Source organism: Cryptomeria japonica, chromosome 10 (assembly GCF_030272615.1).
Source record: "Cryptomeria japonica chromosome 10, Sugi_1.0, whole genome shotgun sequence".
Taxonomy (NCBI): domain Eukaryota; kingdom Viridiplantae; phylum Streptophyta; class Pinopsida; order Cupressales; family Cupressaceae; genus Cryptomeria; species Cryptomeria japonica.
Genome location: NC_081414.1, coordinates 364,644,397 through 364,661,824, shown reverse-complemented (window position 1 = coordinate 364,661,824; position 17,428 = coordinate 364,644,397). Strand labels below are relative to the sequence as shown.

The following is a 17,428-nucleotide window of genomic DNA, read 5'->3' as shown; positions in this document are numbered from 1 at the left end:
GGTTGGTCTCAGTTGAAGGTTTCTAGAAATACTTATTATGTAGACATTAAAGTGCTAAAAATAAACATGATGGTGGTGGCCTTAAGCGACATTCAAGCCACACTAGCATTTTCCACTCCACTCTATTCCTGTGTACTTAGTATCTTCATGGGAGAAATAGAAACAAAGGTAATAAATTAAAACCACTATTTTTTGGATAAAGATTTAGCTATAAAACCTAGAGATTTTTTACCATCACACAGTACTAGAAATAAAATTGTTGATATTACAAGTTTTGTTCTTCTGCACTAGTATTTAAAATATCACATTTAAGGGTTGGCTTTCATATTTATAACATCTGGTCTTGAACTAGAATCATTTCATTTAATGCTCAACATAATCGATCATCTATTTAATAGAAAACACAATATAATGTCATATAATGAGAAATTTTGATATATTTAAGGGTGATTAATTTATACAATGCCATCAATGTGCTTATTACAAGAAATATAATTCAATGTTCTGTCTAGATTCAAAACTAGAAAGAGTTTAAAATCATGCATATTGTTCAACTAATAATTGATACTTGCTCTAATAATAATAGGCCCTAGGACCTAAAGCCTGATTGTGGCTATATTAATTATGATGCTTACGAAGTTTTCAAAGCCCAAGCAAGTGGACAGAGGGGAAGGAAAAATAATTCGCAGCATGAAAATGGAAAGCCTACACAAACAAATTTGTGTGTTTAGGTTAAAGTAATGGGCATTGATGCTGAACAATAGGCTATGGCCAATCTGATTATAAAGATGCTGATGAACGTAGTAATTATGAAGAGAAGTTTTCCATGTCATTTAAAGCAAAGAGTGGAATTCAACAGGATCATAGCATTATTCTATTTACACAACATTCACATACTAAATTGACAGTGCACATGAAATTTAACTACTCAGTAATTCACAGCATGAAAATGGAGGGCCTACACAAACAAATTTGTGTTTAGGTTAAAGGAAGGGTAATGGGTATTGATGTTGAACAATAGGCTATGGCCAATCTGATTATAGAGATGCTGATGAACACAGTAATTATGAAGAGAAGTTTTCCATGTCATTTATAGCAAAGAGTGAAATTCAACATAAATTTGTTTAGGTTAAAGGAAGGGTAATGGGTATTGATGTTGAACAATAGGCTATGGCCAATCTGATTATAGAGATGCTGATGAACACGGTAATTATGAAGAGAAGTTTTCCATGTCATTTATAGCAAAGAGTGAAATTCAACAGAATCATAACAGTATTCTATTTGCACAACATTCACACACTAAACTGACAGTGCACATAAAAGTTAACTACTCAAGATGGTCAACCCCTTTTCTACATTGTAGACTAAAAACATGATCAAAACAGATCAAAGATGTTGCAGGAGGAACAAAAGTTGACACTTTCAGTCAAGAAGCTACAAGATCTTGTTTCTCTTGCTAATAATTAGTTTTGAAGCCAAGTAGTCAGTTGTCCTTGTCGAAGATGTTAGATTTTAGTAATCAGATATGCAATCGCTTAACATATAGGTGCAGAAGTAGATAATGTATAGTAGCAAAAATAAAGCACATAAATAGAGATGCACACAACACAAGACTACCCTGGGAAAACCTCCCCCTTGGAGGAAAAACCCGACAACAACAGATCTTCAGATTTGATTATAATAGACAGAAATTATAGTTACAAGTCTGGCCCAGCTAAGGCACAATAGTAGCAGATAACAATAGATAGAAATTGACTTATCTCAATCCTTCGGATGCAAGGAAATCACAAGACAATGAATTCGCTTTCCTTCGATGATGGTTCACTGTGCTTCTATGATGATATGCTGCAATGCCCATCAATGATGTTCACTGTCTTCATACAATAGATGCACAGCAAATGGATTTCACCTAGCAGATGTAATTCGCACCATACAATGACAATTCGCTGACTCCTAACTAAGTTTGCAGACCTTCAAGGATAATTTGCACAGCTGGAGATTTCGCACCTAGAGCAGATCTGAATCGCACTTTTGGAGCAGAGGTATTTTGTGAACTTGCTTGAATAGTTTCCTTCCAAAATGAATCTGTATTTATACAAGGTAGAGGGAATGCATATAGGGTCGGCCCAATACATTTTGGCACCTAAACTCACTTTAATTCACATGCCACATAATGAGGATGGGTCCACACGTTAGCCCACACGTTTGGTAAATAGGTCCATGCGTTTTGAACATTATATGTTAGGAATATAAGGGAAGTAGGGCCCAGCCCTATAATGATCCGAACAACATTGGAATAGGGCCCAACCCTATTTGTTTTACATATTAGATTGAGATAGGGCCCAACCCTATTTAATCCTAATGGATTCGAATGTTGCCTTCGGGAATTCGAATCCATTATAAATATTTTCCAAACTAGTTACAAAACAACAGAAGATGGCCTTTAGTGTTAAAATAATATTAATATCTTCTATAATGGCCATCTTCTATTTTTAGTGGTCATCTTCTATTTTTAGTTGTCGACTCATTTAGTTTTTTAGTTAATTAGCTTTTAAGCTTTATTTAGCATTTAGCTTTTTCTTTTTAGTTAATTAGCTTTTAAGCTTTATTTAGCTTTTAAGCTTATTTTAGCTTTTAAGCTTATTTTAGCTTTCACGCTTAATTTAGCTTTCACACTTAATTTAGCGTTTAGCTCTTTAATCTTTTACTTTAACGTTATGTTCTAATTATAGAACAGCGTCTTGTAACCTCTATATATACGTGTGTATATCGTTCAATGTAATCATCCGATTATTGAATCATTCATTCAAATTATTTTTCATGGTATTAGAGCGGGTCAAAGGGATTCTTTAAAGTTTGGTGAATTTTTATTAAAAAATTCATGGCCTTCTTTCTGGAATATTTTCCAATTTTTTTTTATTGTTTTTTATATAAAAATGATTTTGCTTTTTTGAAGGCTTTTTGAGGGTTTCAAGGGTTTCTGGTTTGTGGGCGAATTTCTTTGTGCTGGGCAGCAGTTCATGTTTTTTTAGGGTTCTGGAGATTTTTGAGCCTGCACCCTGGAGGATTTTTTGCAAATTGAAAATTTTCCTAAGGTTTCTGCAATTTTCGACTATGGTTTTACCCTTCAATTCAAGTCAAAATTTTGTTGTGGTTGCAAATTCTTGATGGGTTTTTCGAGACCTCAACTGGGCCATCACCAGATTTTTCTGGGTGCATCATTTTTCGTGCCTCAATTTTTCAGATTTTATTGTGGCTGTAGCTTCTTGATGGGTTTTTCAAGACCTCAACTAGGTCGTCATCAGATTTTTCTAGGTACATTGTTTCTGTGCCTCGACTTTTGAGTCATCGGATCTACATTCTATTTTCAGATTCTTGGTGGGTTTTTCGAGAGCTTTTCTGGGTTTGTCTCAAATTTTTTGGGTGCCTCATTTTCTGCACCTTGAATTTTGTGCTAGCAAATTTGCCTTGGAATTTAAAAATAGTTCACATTTTCTGCTATTTCTGTGGATGTTGGGATTTTTGCTATTATTTTTGGGCACCATTTATGCTGTTTTAAGTGTGTAGAAAATTTTCATTTCTGGGTTTCTTCCAAACCTCAAAATTTGTGCCTTGGAATTCATGTCAAAGTTCTCCTATAGGGTTTCATTTTTCTCAGCAACTGCTTCTATTCTTATTTTTTATCAAAATCTTTTGTCTCATTCTTTGTGCCTTCACTAGATTGATCACATTCAACCTCAGTTTTCTGTGATGGCATCTTTGACCAACATCTTGTTGGAACACAATCAAAAGTTCAACAACTGCCACAACACTTGGAAATAGCGCATGTTCACGATATTTGAATATCGTTGCCTTGATCAAATTGATTTAGGCCAGACCTCGTCCTACAGATCCCAGGACTTTCACAATTTTTTCTTGAAAAATTGTCTGTCGGTGTTCTGATTTTTTTCCACAAAAAATCATGGGAGGGTTTTCACGATTTTTTCGTCAAAAATTGTTTGCAGGGTTTATAATTTTCCCTTAAAAACTATCTCATCTGTAATCCACGATATTCGCGTAAGATTTTAGTTATCTGGGTTTTACGATGATTTGTAACCTCAAATTTCTTGGTTTTTCGATTTTCTCCTCAAAATCATAAATTTTCTTTTTGAGGGTTCCTATTTCAAGGTTTAGAATTTTTTCCTTAAAAATTATTATTTGTCATCTGCAAAGCTTGCGTGGGATTTTTAGGTTTTCACAATTTTTTCTTAAAAAATTGTTTGCTAGTTTTTACGATTTTTTCCTCAAAAATCATCTGTAATACGCGAAGTTCACGTAGGATTTGTGATTCCAGAAGTTCTCTGGTTTTGATCGATTTTTCTCCTCAAGAATCAAGCTTTGTTGCAATCAGTTTGGGTCGCACCTGCTAGGGCGAACATCTGCAACCATGGTATCTTGCAGTCAGTTTTGGAGTTGGTACTCTTCTGCAAAAGGGTTTCTTGATTTTTTCCTCAAAATCATTGTTTCAGGCTTCAGTAATTCGTGTGTGTCAGATCTCTAATTTGCGTGTGAAGGCTACATTCGCTTGGATGGCTTTTGGTACTCTTGGTCATTTACATTCTGTAGATCCTGGGAGGGTCTCCGTAGGAGCAGAGTGTTCTTTGCATGTGTGATGATAACACCTGCAGTGTTTTCTATAGGGTATTGAGTATGATGACCATTAGGGAAGGTGTTAAAATAATATTAATATCTTTTATAATGGTCATCTTCTATTTTTAGTGGTCATCTTCTATTTTTAGTGGTCGACACATTTAGCTTTTTAGTTAATTAGCTTTTAAGCTTTATTTAGCATTTAGCTTTTTCTTTTTAGTTAATTAGCTTTTAAGCTTTATTTAGCTTTCACGCTTAATTTAGCGTTTAGCTTTTTAATCTTTTACTTTAACGTTATGTTCTAATTATAGAACATTGTCTTGTAACCTCTATATATACATGTGTGTATCGTCCAATGTAATCATCTGATTATTGAATCATTCATTCAATTTATTTTTCGTTTAGGAGGTCTGAAACATCACTTGTAAGTCCCAAAACAAGGGAGTAAATGACAATATGTAGAATTATGGAGTTGGTGACAAAACTGACAATTTCCAGCAGGATCCAATTCACTTCAGTGACAGTAATTTCACTTTCACCAAGGTGGTTTCAGCATCAGCAATTTTGGGGTTTCCAGGCAAAGTAATGGTTGGAAAAGATGACTTCTCTTCCTCTACCTTGCATCATTTTGTTGTAAAACAGTCCAGCCCGTCAAAGACATGGATGATAAAAACAAATTGGAAAACCATTGAAAGAGATGGCATTACTGCATTCTTCATGTTTATGAAGTAGTTATGATGTCCTAGAGGAATAAGCATACTTACATTTAACCAAATATAAGCAATTGAGGAACTGAAGTAGCTCACTCTTGCTGAAATTTTCACCCAACTTCAATTTCCCAGGGCAATTCCTTTCCAATCTTGTAAAGCTTGTTTTCCTTGTTTTCTTATTCCTTTGCATTGTGTATATTGCCTTCAAAGTTCCATGTATGAAATAGATGTGTAGCTCTATATTTCTTGAATTTATTGTGCTAGAATACATATCTATAATTGAAGAACAGTTGACCATGCTCAGCTGTTTACATATAAATTGGCATCAAAGAAGGTTTGAAATCATCAAAACAAATCGAGTGTTGAAGAAGTCAGATAAGGGTGACTACAGGTTATGCCCAAGAGTGGAGCAAGTGATAGTGGCAATCTAAAACCATTTGAGCCTGAAATTGGTAAGTGAAATGGGAATAGAGGAGTGAGAACAGTGTCTATACATAAGACCAAAGAAACAGACAAGAATAAGACAAGGTTCCATAGGTTGTAAGATATTACCCAAACTTCAATTTCAGTGGCTGAGTTGAAAAGTTTGGAGAATATCATTTTTGCATTATTTAGGAAATTGGGACTTACTCAAAAGTTTGAAGACCAAAAAAAAAAACCATAAGCAAAAAACTAAGATGGAGCATCTCTATTCAAGTGGGAATACCTGTCTTCATAGTGGAAGCAAAATTCAAGGAAACCATTTGGCATATTGGAAGCAAAATTCAAGGAAACCATTTGGTAGAGATGTTAATGCAGAGAAATTGGACCAACAGATAGCACAAATTGAGCTATTTAAATTTGCATGGGTTGAATGCATCTCAACAAATTGCTTTCGCAAGGCTGAAGTTATCCAGCATCTCAACAAATTGCTTTCGCAAGGCTTTGGTAGAGATGTTAATGTAGAGAAATTGGACCAACAGATAGCACAAATTGAGCTATTTAAATTTGCATGGGTTGAATGCATCTCAACAAATTGCTTTCGCAAGGCTGAAGTTATCCAGGCACACTCTTACATGGTACAACAGTTATGCCTCTTCCCTACAGATGTGAAATTTAAAACTATGGGAAGATTTCGAGGAGTTACATTTAAAACTATTTTACCCTGTGTGCTATGAGGGGGAAAGAAAATGGCACTTTATTAATAAAACAAAGGACAAAGTGCACAAGAGTACACAAGTGAATTCAAAAAGAACATGGTTCAATTGAGCAAAGATTTGATGGACAAAGAACTGCTGATGAAGTGTGTTGGAGGACTGACACCTCAAGAAGCCTGTTTTGATGACCAAACTAAAAGAGATGTTTACGAGTAAATAATAACAATATTGTAGTCAATGTGACAGAAAAACACATTGACATGACTTGTTGGAAGCTATATCTGGAGTTGAACCCATTCAATAAAAATAAGAAAAGGAAAAGAGAGATGGAGTGCAGCTCCAGAGTAGAGTAGATAGCAGGCTATCATGCACTACTATGAGATTAACATGACTTGTTGGAAGCTATATCTGGAGTTGAACCCATTCAATAAAAATAAGAAAAGGAAAAGAGAGATGGAGTGCAGCTCCAGAGTAGATAGCAGGCTATCATGCACTACTATGAGATTAACGAGTGATGTGCCCATGCAACATTGCCTTCAGATGGACCAAAATAAGAAGGCATCTTTTCAATTTTGCAGCAAGGTGGAGAAAAGGAGGGCAATGGGAAAAGCAAATAGAAGGGTCAAAAAACCATCAATACCGTGGTCAAGGATAAGGGCAAATAATAATAATATTGTAGTCAATGTGACAGAAAAACACACTGAAATGACTTGTTGGAAGCTATATTTGGACTCGAACCCATTCAATAAAAATACAAAGAATAATGTATCAAAATTCATATGGCTGCAAAGGAAAAGAGAGATGGAGTACATCTCCAGAGTACATGACACGCTATCATGCACCACTGTGAGAAAGCATCTTTTCAATTTTGCAGCAAGATGGAGAAAAGGAGGGCAATGGGAAAGGCAAACAGAAGGGTTAGAAAACCATCAATACCATGGTCAAGGATAAGGGCAAATAATAATAATATTGTAGTCAATGTGACAGAAAAACACACTGACATGACTTGTTGGAAGCTATACCTGGACTCGAACCCATTCAAGAAAAATACAAAGAAAAATGTTTCAAAATTCATATGGCTGAAAAGGAAAAGAGAGATGGAGTGCACCTCCAGAGTAGATGACACGCTATCATGCAGCACTGTGAAAATGGAACTCGAGATGAAGGCAAGATAGCCAAATTTTTTGTATCAAGGTCCAGCTCAAAGGAATGAAGATTGGTGCTCTTTTCAATACATGTTCACTAGCAAATTTGATTTCTTGAAAGCTAGTTACCAAGCTTGGTATGTAAATAGAGAAGCATTCCAATCCATATTTGTTGGGTTGGTTGAAATAGGAAGTGGAGCTTTCAGTCAATATGTAGTGCAAATTCAAGTGGATGAGGTGATGGTGGATATAATTCGACGCAATTTGTGGATGAAGTGATGGTAGATTTAATCCATTGGATGTATGTGTGGTTGCATTTGGCAATGCATACATCTTTTTTTTGGATGCTATACTCTACATGAGGGAGAATAGGCATAAGTTGGTCAAAGATGGCAAAAATTTCCTCTTCATGTTGAGGGAAAAATAAGACAATAAGGTAGCTGAAATGAAAATAGATCATGGACTGTGTTCTACCAAGGAAAAGAAGGGCATGGATGATTTGGTACAGCTCGAGGATTTGTTTCAACTTTCAAGAGACAAAGGGCCTACCACCTCCAAGAGAAATTGATCATGAGATCCAACTACTACACAATTGTCCTCTTCCAAACATAGAGGCTCTATTGGCAAAGCATACTAGAGGTTAGTGAAGTGAAAACATGGTTGAATATATTTATGGACAAAGGAGTAATCAGACCCACCCTTACAGAAATACCCCAACTCATATGCCCACCTCACATCACAACGATTTTTTTTTAATACAACTAAATTGTCTGAGAAGCCATATTATACATGTTAAGATGCCCTTTAGTAAAATCCAGTTCCTAGGAAAAAGCAATTGCAGGCAAGGGCAGGCTAACAACTACCAGATTAAACAACCCACAAGGGGGAAATTAAAAGTTCTAAAGGTAAATATATAAAGGTAATATAGAGATATGTGGTCAAAAACTTCTCACCAAAGATAAGTTTGAAATGCTGAGTATTGTAGTGATATGCCTAGAAACCAAAGAAATATATGCTTAGGAATAGTAGAAGTGTGATCTAAAATGATATTATTAGTTTTCTCTTTTCTTTTGAGGCAGGGGGCAATATGATGCATTTACAACCAATATTGAAGAATCAAACATCATCATGTCCCAAAATTGAATCACATTAAGCCTCAAAATGGTCAGAGTAGCCTCAAATATCTCATAACAGAGTTTTGAATGATTCAAATATTTGTATCTCTTCCACTCTGGAGGAGCAACACCTTGTCTAAATGCATATGCTAAGTCTGGTGATACTATTATAGTAGTTGAGGAAAGTGTCCGCAAGGTTGCTAATACTATTGCAGCAACTTATAGAAGAAACTACAAGTTTGATACTACTTAGCCACCACCTGATATTGTCTGCAAAGTTGTTGATGAACCTACAATGCTAATCAAAACATTTGTAGGGTTGCAAACATCTTGGTTGTTAATGTGATTGTTTTCCAATTTGAAACCCCTGAGCTGGCTGATTTGAATATTTGAGGTTGGCACCCAGTTTAAGTGCTGACAATAATGGTGAGATTGACTATTATAGCAATCATGTGAGCACGTGTAATGTTAATAACCCTATAACTATTAATAGAAGTATCTGTGGTGCCAGTTGATTAGATGGTGTACAAGGATGAAGTCCTCAAGAAATTTGATGAGATTGGAGGCAAGATCATATCCCATGTTTCAGTGAATAAGAGGTTTTGCTGTGCACTTAGAGTTGATTATTCTCCTAGAACTTTCAATGAAATTGTTTCCAAGCTTGATGTTACTGAAGCAGTTGTTGATACATATTTTGGTAGTAATTAACCCTAGGACCTAAGACAAAGGGAAAGGAATGATAATTCATAGCATGAAGATGGATGGCCTAGACAAACAAATTTGTGTGCCTATCTAGGTTAAAGTAAGGGTAGAGACTAGAGAGTATTGGCATCAAACAATTTACTATGGCCAATCTGATTGTGGAGATGCTGATGAACCCAGTAACTACAATAAATGGAATTCAACTAATTAAGTTTAAAATGGGAAAAACCTAGCAAATTAAATAATGCTAAAACACTCATACAACTGAGTCTCCTAGGCTAAAGAATGCGAAGTTTGTGCCCTTGCATCCCTGTTCTCCCCCTTAAAACTGCAGTCACAATCATCAAATGCATATGAAGTTGGATGGCCTAGACAAACAAATGTGTGTGCCTAGCTAGGTTAAAGTAAGTGTAGAGAGTATTGGCACCAAACAATTTACTATGGCCAATCTAATTGTGGAGATGTTGGATGAACCCAATAACAACAATAAATGGAATTCAACTACTAAGGTTTATAATTTGGAAAAACCCAGCAAATTAAATAATGCTAAAACATTCATACAACTCCAAGTCTCCTAGGCTAAAGAATGTGGAGTTTATGCCCTTGCATCCCTGTTCTCCCCCTAAAAACTACAGTCACAATCATCAAATGCATATGAAGATGGATGGCCTAGACAAACAAATTTGTGTGCCTAGCTAGGTTAAAGTAAGAGTAGAGAGTATTGGCACCAAATAATTTACTATGGCCAATCTGATTGTGGAGATGCTGGATGAACCCAGTAACAACAATAAATGGAATTCAACTACTAAGGTTTATAATTTGGAAAAACCCAGCAAATTAAATAATGCTAAAACATTCATACAACTCCGAGTCTCCTAGGCTAAAGAATGTGAAGTTTATGCCCTTGCATCCCTGTTCTCCCCCTAAAAACTACAGTCACAATCACCCCTAAAAACTACAATCACAATCATTAAATGCATATGAAGATGGATGGCCTAGACAAACAAATTTGTGTCTAATTGTGGAGATGCTAGATGAACCCAGTAGCTACAATAAATGGAACTCAACTACTAGGGTTTAAAATTGGAAAACCCAGCAAATTAAATAATGCTAAAACATTCATACAACTCTGAGTCTCCTAGGCTAAAGAATGTGAAGTTTACACCCTTGTATCCCTGTTCTCCCCCTTAAAACTGTAGTCACAATCATCAAATGCATATGAAGATGGATGGCCTAGACAAACAAATTTGTGTGCCTAGCCAGGTTCAAGTAAGGGTAGAGAGTATTGACACCAAACAATTTACTATGGCCACTCTGATTGTGGAGATGCTAGATAAACCCAGTAACTACAATAAATGGAATTCGACTACTAAGGTTTAAAATGGGAAAAACCTAGCAAATTAAAATAATGCTAAAACATTCATACAACTCTGAGTCTCCTAGGCTAAAGAATGTGAAGTTTATGCCCTTGCATCCCTGTTCTCCCCCTTAAAACTGTAGTCACAATCATCAAATCCTCTTTGACGTGGCAGACTGAAAACATAATCCATAAAACAAATCAAAGATGTTGCAGGAGCAACAAAACTTGTCACAATCAGCTTTGAAGCCAACAATTAGTTCTCCATTCTGAAGATGACCTTGGGGTGGTCAAGAACATCACTTGTACCTCTATAAACAGAAGACTAAACAACAAAATGAAGTGTTATGGAGCTGGCAACCAAACCGTCAGTTTCACTTATGCCTCAGCATTTTCACTTTCACCTGACCACGTCTTCTTTAATCAGTATGTACTATTTCCCAATTGGAACCGTTCACCAAGGAGGTTCATGCAGACGACTCCAATTAAGATGAAGATTTTGGGGATATACATCATCAAACGCAAAGTTGTAAGAACATTTACTTACACCAAAACTGAGTTTTTGTCTTGAGACAGACTGTTGTTCAGTTGGGTAAATTGTGTTCCAAAGAGGAAAATTTGTTCTTGTGGGAGCCTAATACCTCCAAAGTATTAGATCATTTTAGAGTCTCTAAGACCATTGCTAACCTTCAGTGTTATGTTTATGTGCCCTATACGTAAAGTGATGTCCCTAAGTTCATTCAAGGGTGTAATGTGTATAGTGTGACTGAGCCATACAACTAAAAGCTCAAGTTGTACTGACCATTATCCCTTTGTGGGGGAACTGCCAATGACAAAACAGGGACATGACTATCTTTTTGTGGTGGTGAATAGGTCTAATAAGATGTGCATTCTTATTCCATGCAAGATAGCATTGACAAAGAAAGATGCAACTAGTTCTTTGCACACATATGAGTGCATTTTGGTTTGCTAGAAAGCATCCCTTTAGATAGAGAAATGGAGATTTTGGGAGGATTTTGGTGTGCACTATGGGAAAAAATGGATACCCACATCAAAAGGTCAACTGCATTCCATCGCCAAACCAAAATGGTGAACCAAACACTTATAGAACTATAAAGGGACCATGGTCAGCAACATCCAAACACATGGGATGAGAATTTAGCATATATGCAGCACTCTTACAACAGGGCATTTCATACCTCAAGCAATTTGATGCCTTTTGAGTCATGTATTGTCATGTCCCCTTTTCAGAGGTAAAGAAATAAAATATTATTTTAAGTTGTCTTTATATGAATCATATTCTCCACATTAGCCAGAACATTAAATGAAAAATATAAAGCATAATGGTATCATGATAATACATGACATGACAAAAAGGCTCCAAGGCTCATGGAGTCATCTGGGGTATCAAAAATTAAGCATAATGGTAGCATATAGTAATTAACTCTGACCCGAAAGCAATCATTAAATGAAAACAAGGGACTTCATCCAATGATATTCAATGGAAACTAAGGTATCCTAAAACACTAGAAATAGGAACATTCACAAAAGGCAATCACTAAACGGAAGAAAATGACTTACGACAAATCGACAAATCGTGATAAACAGGAACAGTGCAAAGGTTCTTGCTACACAAAAAGGATCCAGGGTCTATGGTGTCCCCTGGACTATCAGAAACAAAAAATAACATTATCATATAATAAGTGGGACTTGGACCTGAAGTTCATCAGAAAGTAATCATTAGACTGAAACAAAAGGTTTCCTCATTTAAATAATCATTCCGTGTAGTTCATCAGAAAGTAATCATTAGACTAAAACAAAAGGCTTCCTTATTTAAATAATCATTCCCTGGAAACTGATGAATCCTAACTTAATCAAAAATAGGAAAATTGGTAATATGATCAGAAAATAGGTAAAACGCAAGCAGGTGACTTCAGAGAAATATCGTTAAACAGAAACAGTGCGAAAGTGCATACAAATAAGTCTAAATCTCTATGTAAATCTAGAATCAGCCAGATTTGTAGAAGGCCATTGCTACACAATACGGTCCTAGGGTTTATGGAGTCCCCTGGTCTATCAAAAACTTAACATAGTAAATTACAATATCACATGTAATTGGATCTTTAGCCTTACAACAGAAATGATATTGAATGGGTGATGAAAGAAAATAAACAGATATGACTAGTTTATAACAATATAACTATACTCAAAGAAGATAACAAAAAAAAAAGCAAAATTAAAAGTGCATTAAGGGTGTCTTTGGGAAAAGCCATATAAAAAATTATAGACTATGAATTTATAGAAATTTTTATGCTACCCATATCATACTAGTGTCATTTTATTTTAGAATTTCTTAAAAAAAACATAAATATAATCACCAACAAAATGGTATCCACAAAATCACACAACTTAAAAAACACTAAAACTCAACACACAACCTTTGCAATGAACATATAGGGCATAAATTCAAAGGACTTACCCAAAATAATTTTGATGGCCTGCATCGTGTTGCAAATAGCTGAGTGCTCTTGCCCTTCCCCTACTCGCCACATCCTCCTCAACCTCAAATAAAATGCAGATATAAAACACACAACACACACAAAATGCAGATATGAAACACAAACAAAATGCAGCTAAGAAACACACAACACAAGAAGCCTCACAAGCACAAGGAAAAATGAAGAGGCATGGCCATGCCAAAGGAAATAAGAAAGAGAAAACCTAAAATCACAGGAAAAGGAAAACCAAAGAATACAGATGAAAATGATCAGATGGTACCTGTATAAATATTAATGAAATCAACGGTAAAAAGAAGAAATCAAATGGCCATTTCATCCAAATCGTTCAATTGAGAGATGTTGGAAAGTTATTCTCGGCCATTGCATCCAGATCGTTCAATTGAGAGACGTTGGAATAAAAGTTGTTCTTGGTAGTTGCATGCAAATCGTTCAATTGAGAGATGTTAGAAAGTTGTTCTCGGCCTTTGCATCCAGATTGTTCAATTGAGAGACGTTGGAATAAAAGTTGTTCTCGGCAGTTGCATGCAAATCGTTCAATTGAGAGACGTTGAAATAAAAGCTGGTCTCGGCCATTGCATCCAAATTGTTCAATTGCCCTCGTATGTGACTGTCAATGGAGAGACATTGGAATAAAAGTTGTTCTCGGCCAACGTTAACTACAATTTGCTTTTAAGGGTATTATGGATGTCCATAAACGTGGAAGCGTCTAAAGGAGACACTTCAAAAAAAAATTTAAAAGGCTTTTGTAACCTGTGCTAATTATAATGCCCACATGTGTTCATAAGCTATTTTGTTGTCGATTTTTCATTCTAGTAAAATAAAAAACATATTTTTTTAAAGAATTTTTCAATCATAATATTTACTTAAATTTTTAAAAATATATTAAATATTTTTAGTTCTTTTTTCTTAAATATTTGTATTTTTTAACAATATTTCTATTGTAGGATTAATAAGTGGTACTATTTGAAATATACACTTGATCTAATGTGAATAGATTAATTAACTATTATAAAATCATTCAAAAAATAAATTGTAAATAATTAAATTCATTAGCTAAAAAAATATGAGATGACATATCAATAGATTATCTCAAAAAAGTTGTTATTTTTAATTTACAAGTTAAGAAAATTATCTCTAAATACAAATTATAAAATTAGTCAATAATTTCTTCCAAGCTAATTACCTTAAAATACAACAAGAATGCACCATTACAACATAGTAAACTCCTCTACATCAAATAAAATTCTAAAATAATAGAGGTTTGCTCCAAGATTAAACTAAAATAAGTGTGATTATATAACATTTTTTTTATATCCAATAAAACCAAAAGTGATAGCAATTTTAGACTAATAAAATTAGATCCACAATATACCTTCATTGAGTGTTGTTCTAAAATTCCAAGTTACAACTATTAACATGATTTGTTTGCATCAGAAAAGAATAATTTAAGTAATCTATAACTAAGAAAGTCTCCCTTACAACAAATAAATGTACTCTAAATTATAGTTACAATCATTTCAATTCCACATTTTGTATACATGCCTACCATGGCACTTTAAAAAACATGGGAATAAAAAACTAATTTTTATTATGGTTTTATTAAATTCCATCTCCTATTCTAAAACTCCAAGTTAGAAAATGTGGGGAAGATGTCAAAGGTTGTGGAATTATATTTTCATAGGGGTCACATTTGTTTGGCATAGATTAGCAATTAGTTCACATGCCTTTTTTTATTTTTCTACTTATTGTATGTATTTCTATTAGGAAACATGCAAAGAGAAATATCTAATAAAAATACGCTTTCGATTGGGTTTTCATGGATGTAACTAATACCCACTTATAGAGCTCCTATTTTGGCATTAATTGAGATGATGTTCTCAAAGAGTTGTAGTCTTAGGCCTTATGCTTTCCAATTTCATTTTCTTAAAAGTTTGCAAGGTCTTTTCATCGTAATCATTTTTTTATATATTCTATAATCACTTTGCTCCATGAGACCATGTCTCTTAGAGATTCTTTGTAAAAAATATCATGCAAGATTTATTTATGCTTCTAAAATTTGCATTCATGTCTATGTGGCTACATGCAACAACAACACTAGATAAAAATAAATTATTACTAATATTTTAAGGAATATCATGTTAATTCACCATAAAGAAACATAGGAGCAACAATATTCTACAACACCAAAAAAACCTTCCACAAACAAGATAAAAGCAACAAAAATGCTATATTTCCAAATAATAATATAAGTATACTAGAGGATGTGAGATCTAAAATGTATAATATGCAAATGAGGCTTTTCTTGTATATACAAGGTGAGAAATAAGACAACACAAGATTATTATAAGATTAATAATCATATGAATCAAGACACAAAAAAATAACTACCCTGAGTGTATCTAAAAACTTCTTTAAGTAAACTTAACAAATTAGGTGTGAATAGGATTCAAGAGTGGAATAGTTTAGGAAATAACACCATTTACATTAACACCACTTTAAGTGCAACTTATGGACTTACAAACAAATGAAAACATATAAAGATGAATCCTAACAATAATATACCTTTTAAGGTACTCATGTATAAATAATCTCTCGTAGATGGAAAAAAAAGGAGATAAACCATAGAAAAATGTTCTCTATGACATAGAGAAAATATGTAAATAAAATATTTATAATTGAAGGAATGAAGATTCAAGAATAGCCCCACAGAATAATTTATTTTCTCTAATTATTGATAGTAATTGAATATAACAAGGCAATACAAAGGCTCAGTAATATTATGTCAACAACCTAATCTCTAGTAGAAAACTACTCCAACCTAAAAACACCATCTTGGATGAGCATATTAATGAAATGTAGATGGATTTTGATGTACTTATCTCATTTATTTCCCATTGGTTTGTGTGAAATGTGAATGGCACTTTGAATATTGCACCAAATAGTAGTGGGATGATTGATAGGAAATCTTGAATTGACCATTAACTAGCAAATCCAAAGAATCTCCCAGCTAGACAAAATCGCAAATTTATACTAAATATGTATTGATGATAATGCAATATTTTTTTGCATCTTATGAGAATGCAACCAAGGCAAAAGGAAAAAAGTATAAGTTGACTTCTAATCATCATTCTCATGCAAGCCTATTCTAAGTTGATAAAGCCCACAATTTGAAAAGCTCTTCAAGTGCTCTAATTTCCGTTATGGGATGTTTCATAGATATAGCTTAACCTACATTTGGCTACCTTACAATGACTCTTATCATACTCTAAAGAGAAATAATAGACAAGTTTAACCACAAAGGAAATATCAAGAGAACTATGTGTCAAGTACAAAAGACTAAATGGTTGATACAAAATACTAGTAACTATAGGAGTGGTGTAATTGGTAGATAGCACAACACCAAATGTTGTGGGAGAAAAGATTCACTAATTCCTTCCAAATAAGTGAATAAAATAAAGAGATTACTTCTTCGTAAAAATTAAGATCGCATTGAATTTAATTAAGCCTATTTAGACAAATGAAGAAATGTAGAAATTGGTCATATCAAACCAGTTCATTAATTCTTACTTAAAAAAATAGATCATGAATCTCAATAATTAATCCATCTAGATATAAAACTAGAATAACAATATCCACTCAATATCTTTGATTGTAAATCAAAGGATTAGATTAATAATCTATGAAGTTAGAAGCAAGATTTTTTTATCTTTTTTCTCATACCAAGCATGAGGAGTTTGTTTGAGACTATGTCCAGTGAAACTTGAAGCCTACAAATAAATAAAGAGTCATATAAGAAATTTGAAGAATCTTCCATGTATATTTCCTCGTGAAGATCACCATGTAAGAAGGGGTTTACACATCCATTTGAAAATCTGACCATCCATCAAATACTTAGAAAAAGTTCAAGATGAATAGGTTCCAACTTGACAATAAGAGAAAATGTTTTAGAATAGTAAATACTCTCAATTTGGCAAAATTTGTTAGCCAAAAGACATGCCTTGAAACTTTACAATAGAACCATGTATTGCATATTTGGTTTGGAATGATTGCATCAATTTGAATTTCTTTCCTTAGGTAGACATGTACAAAAACCCATGCATTATTACACATCAAGG

The 17,428-nt window shown here is 34.1% G+C and overlaps 1 long non-coding RNA gene across 1 annotated transcript in view; it reads right to left on the bottom strand.

Moving 5' to 3' along the window:
- LOC131859674 (uncharacterized) overlaps positions 1-14,015 on the bottom strand; it is a 30,719-nt gene extending 16,704 nt beyond the window's left edge. The window contains exon 1 of the long non-coding RNA XR_009359284.1: positions 13,274-14,015. This is a non-coding gene — a long non-coding RNA (uncharacterized LOC131859674). The remainder of the gene's footprint in view (positions 1-13,273) is intronic.
- Positions 14,016-17,428: the final 3,413 nt, after the last annotated feature.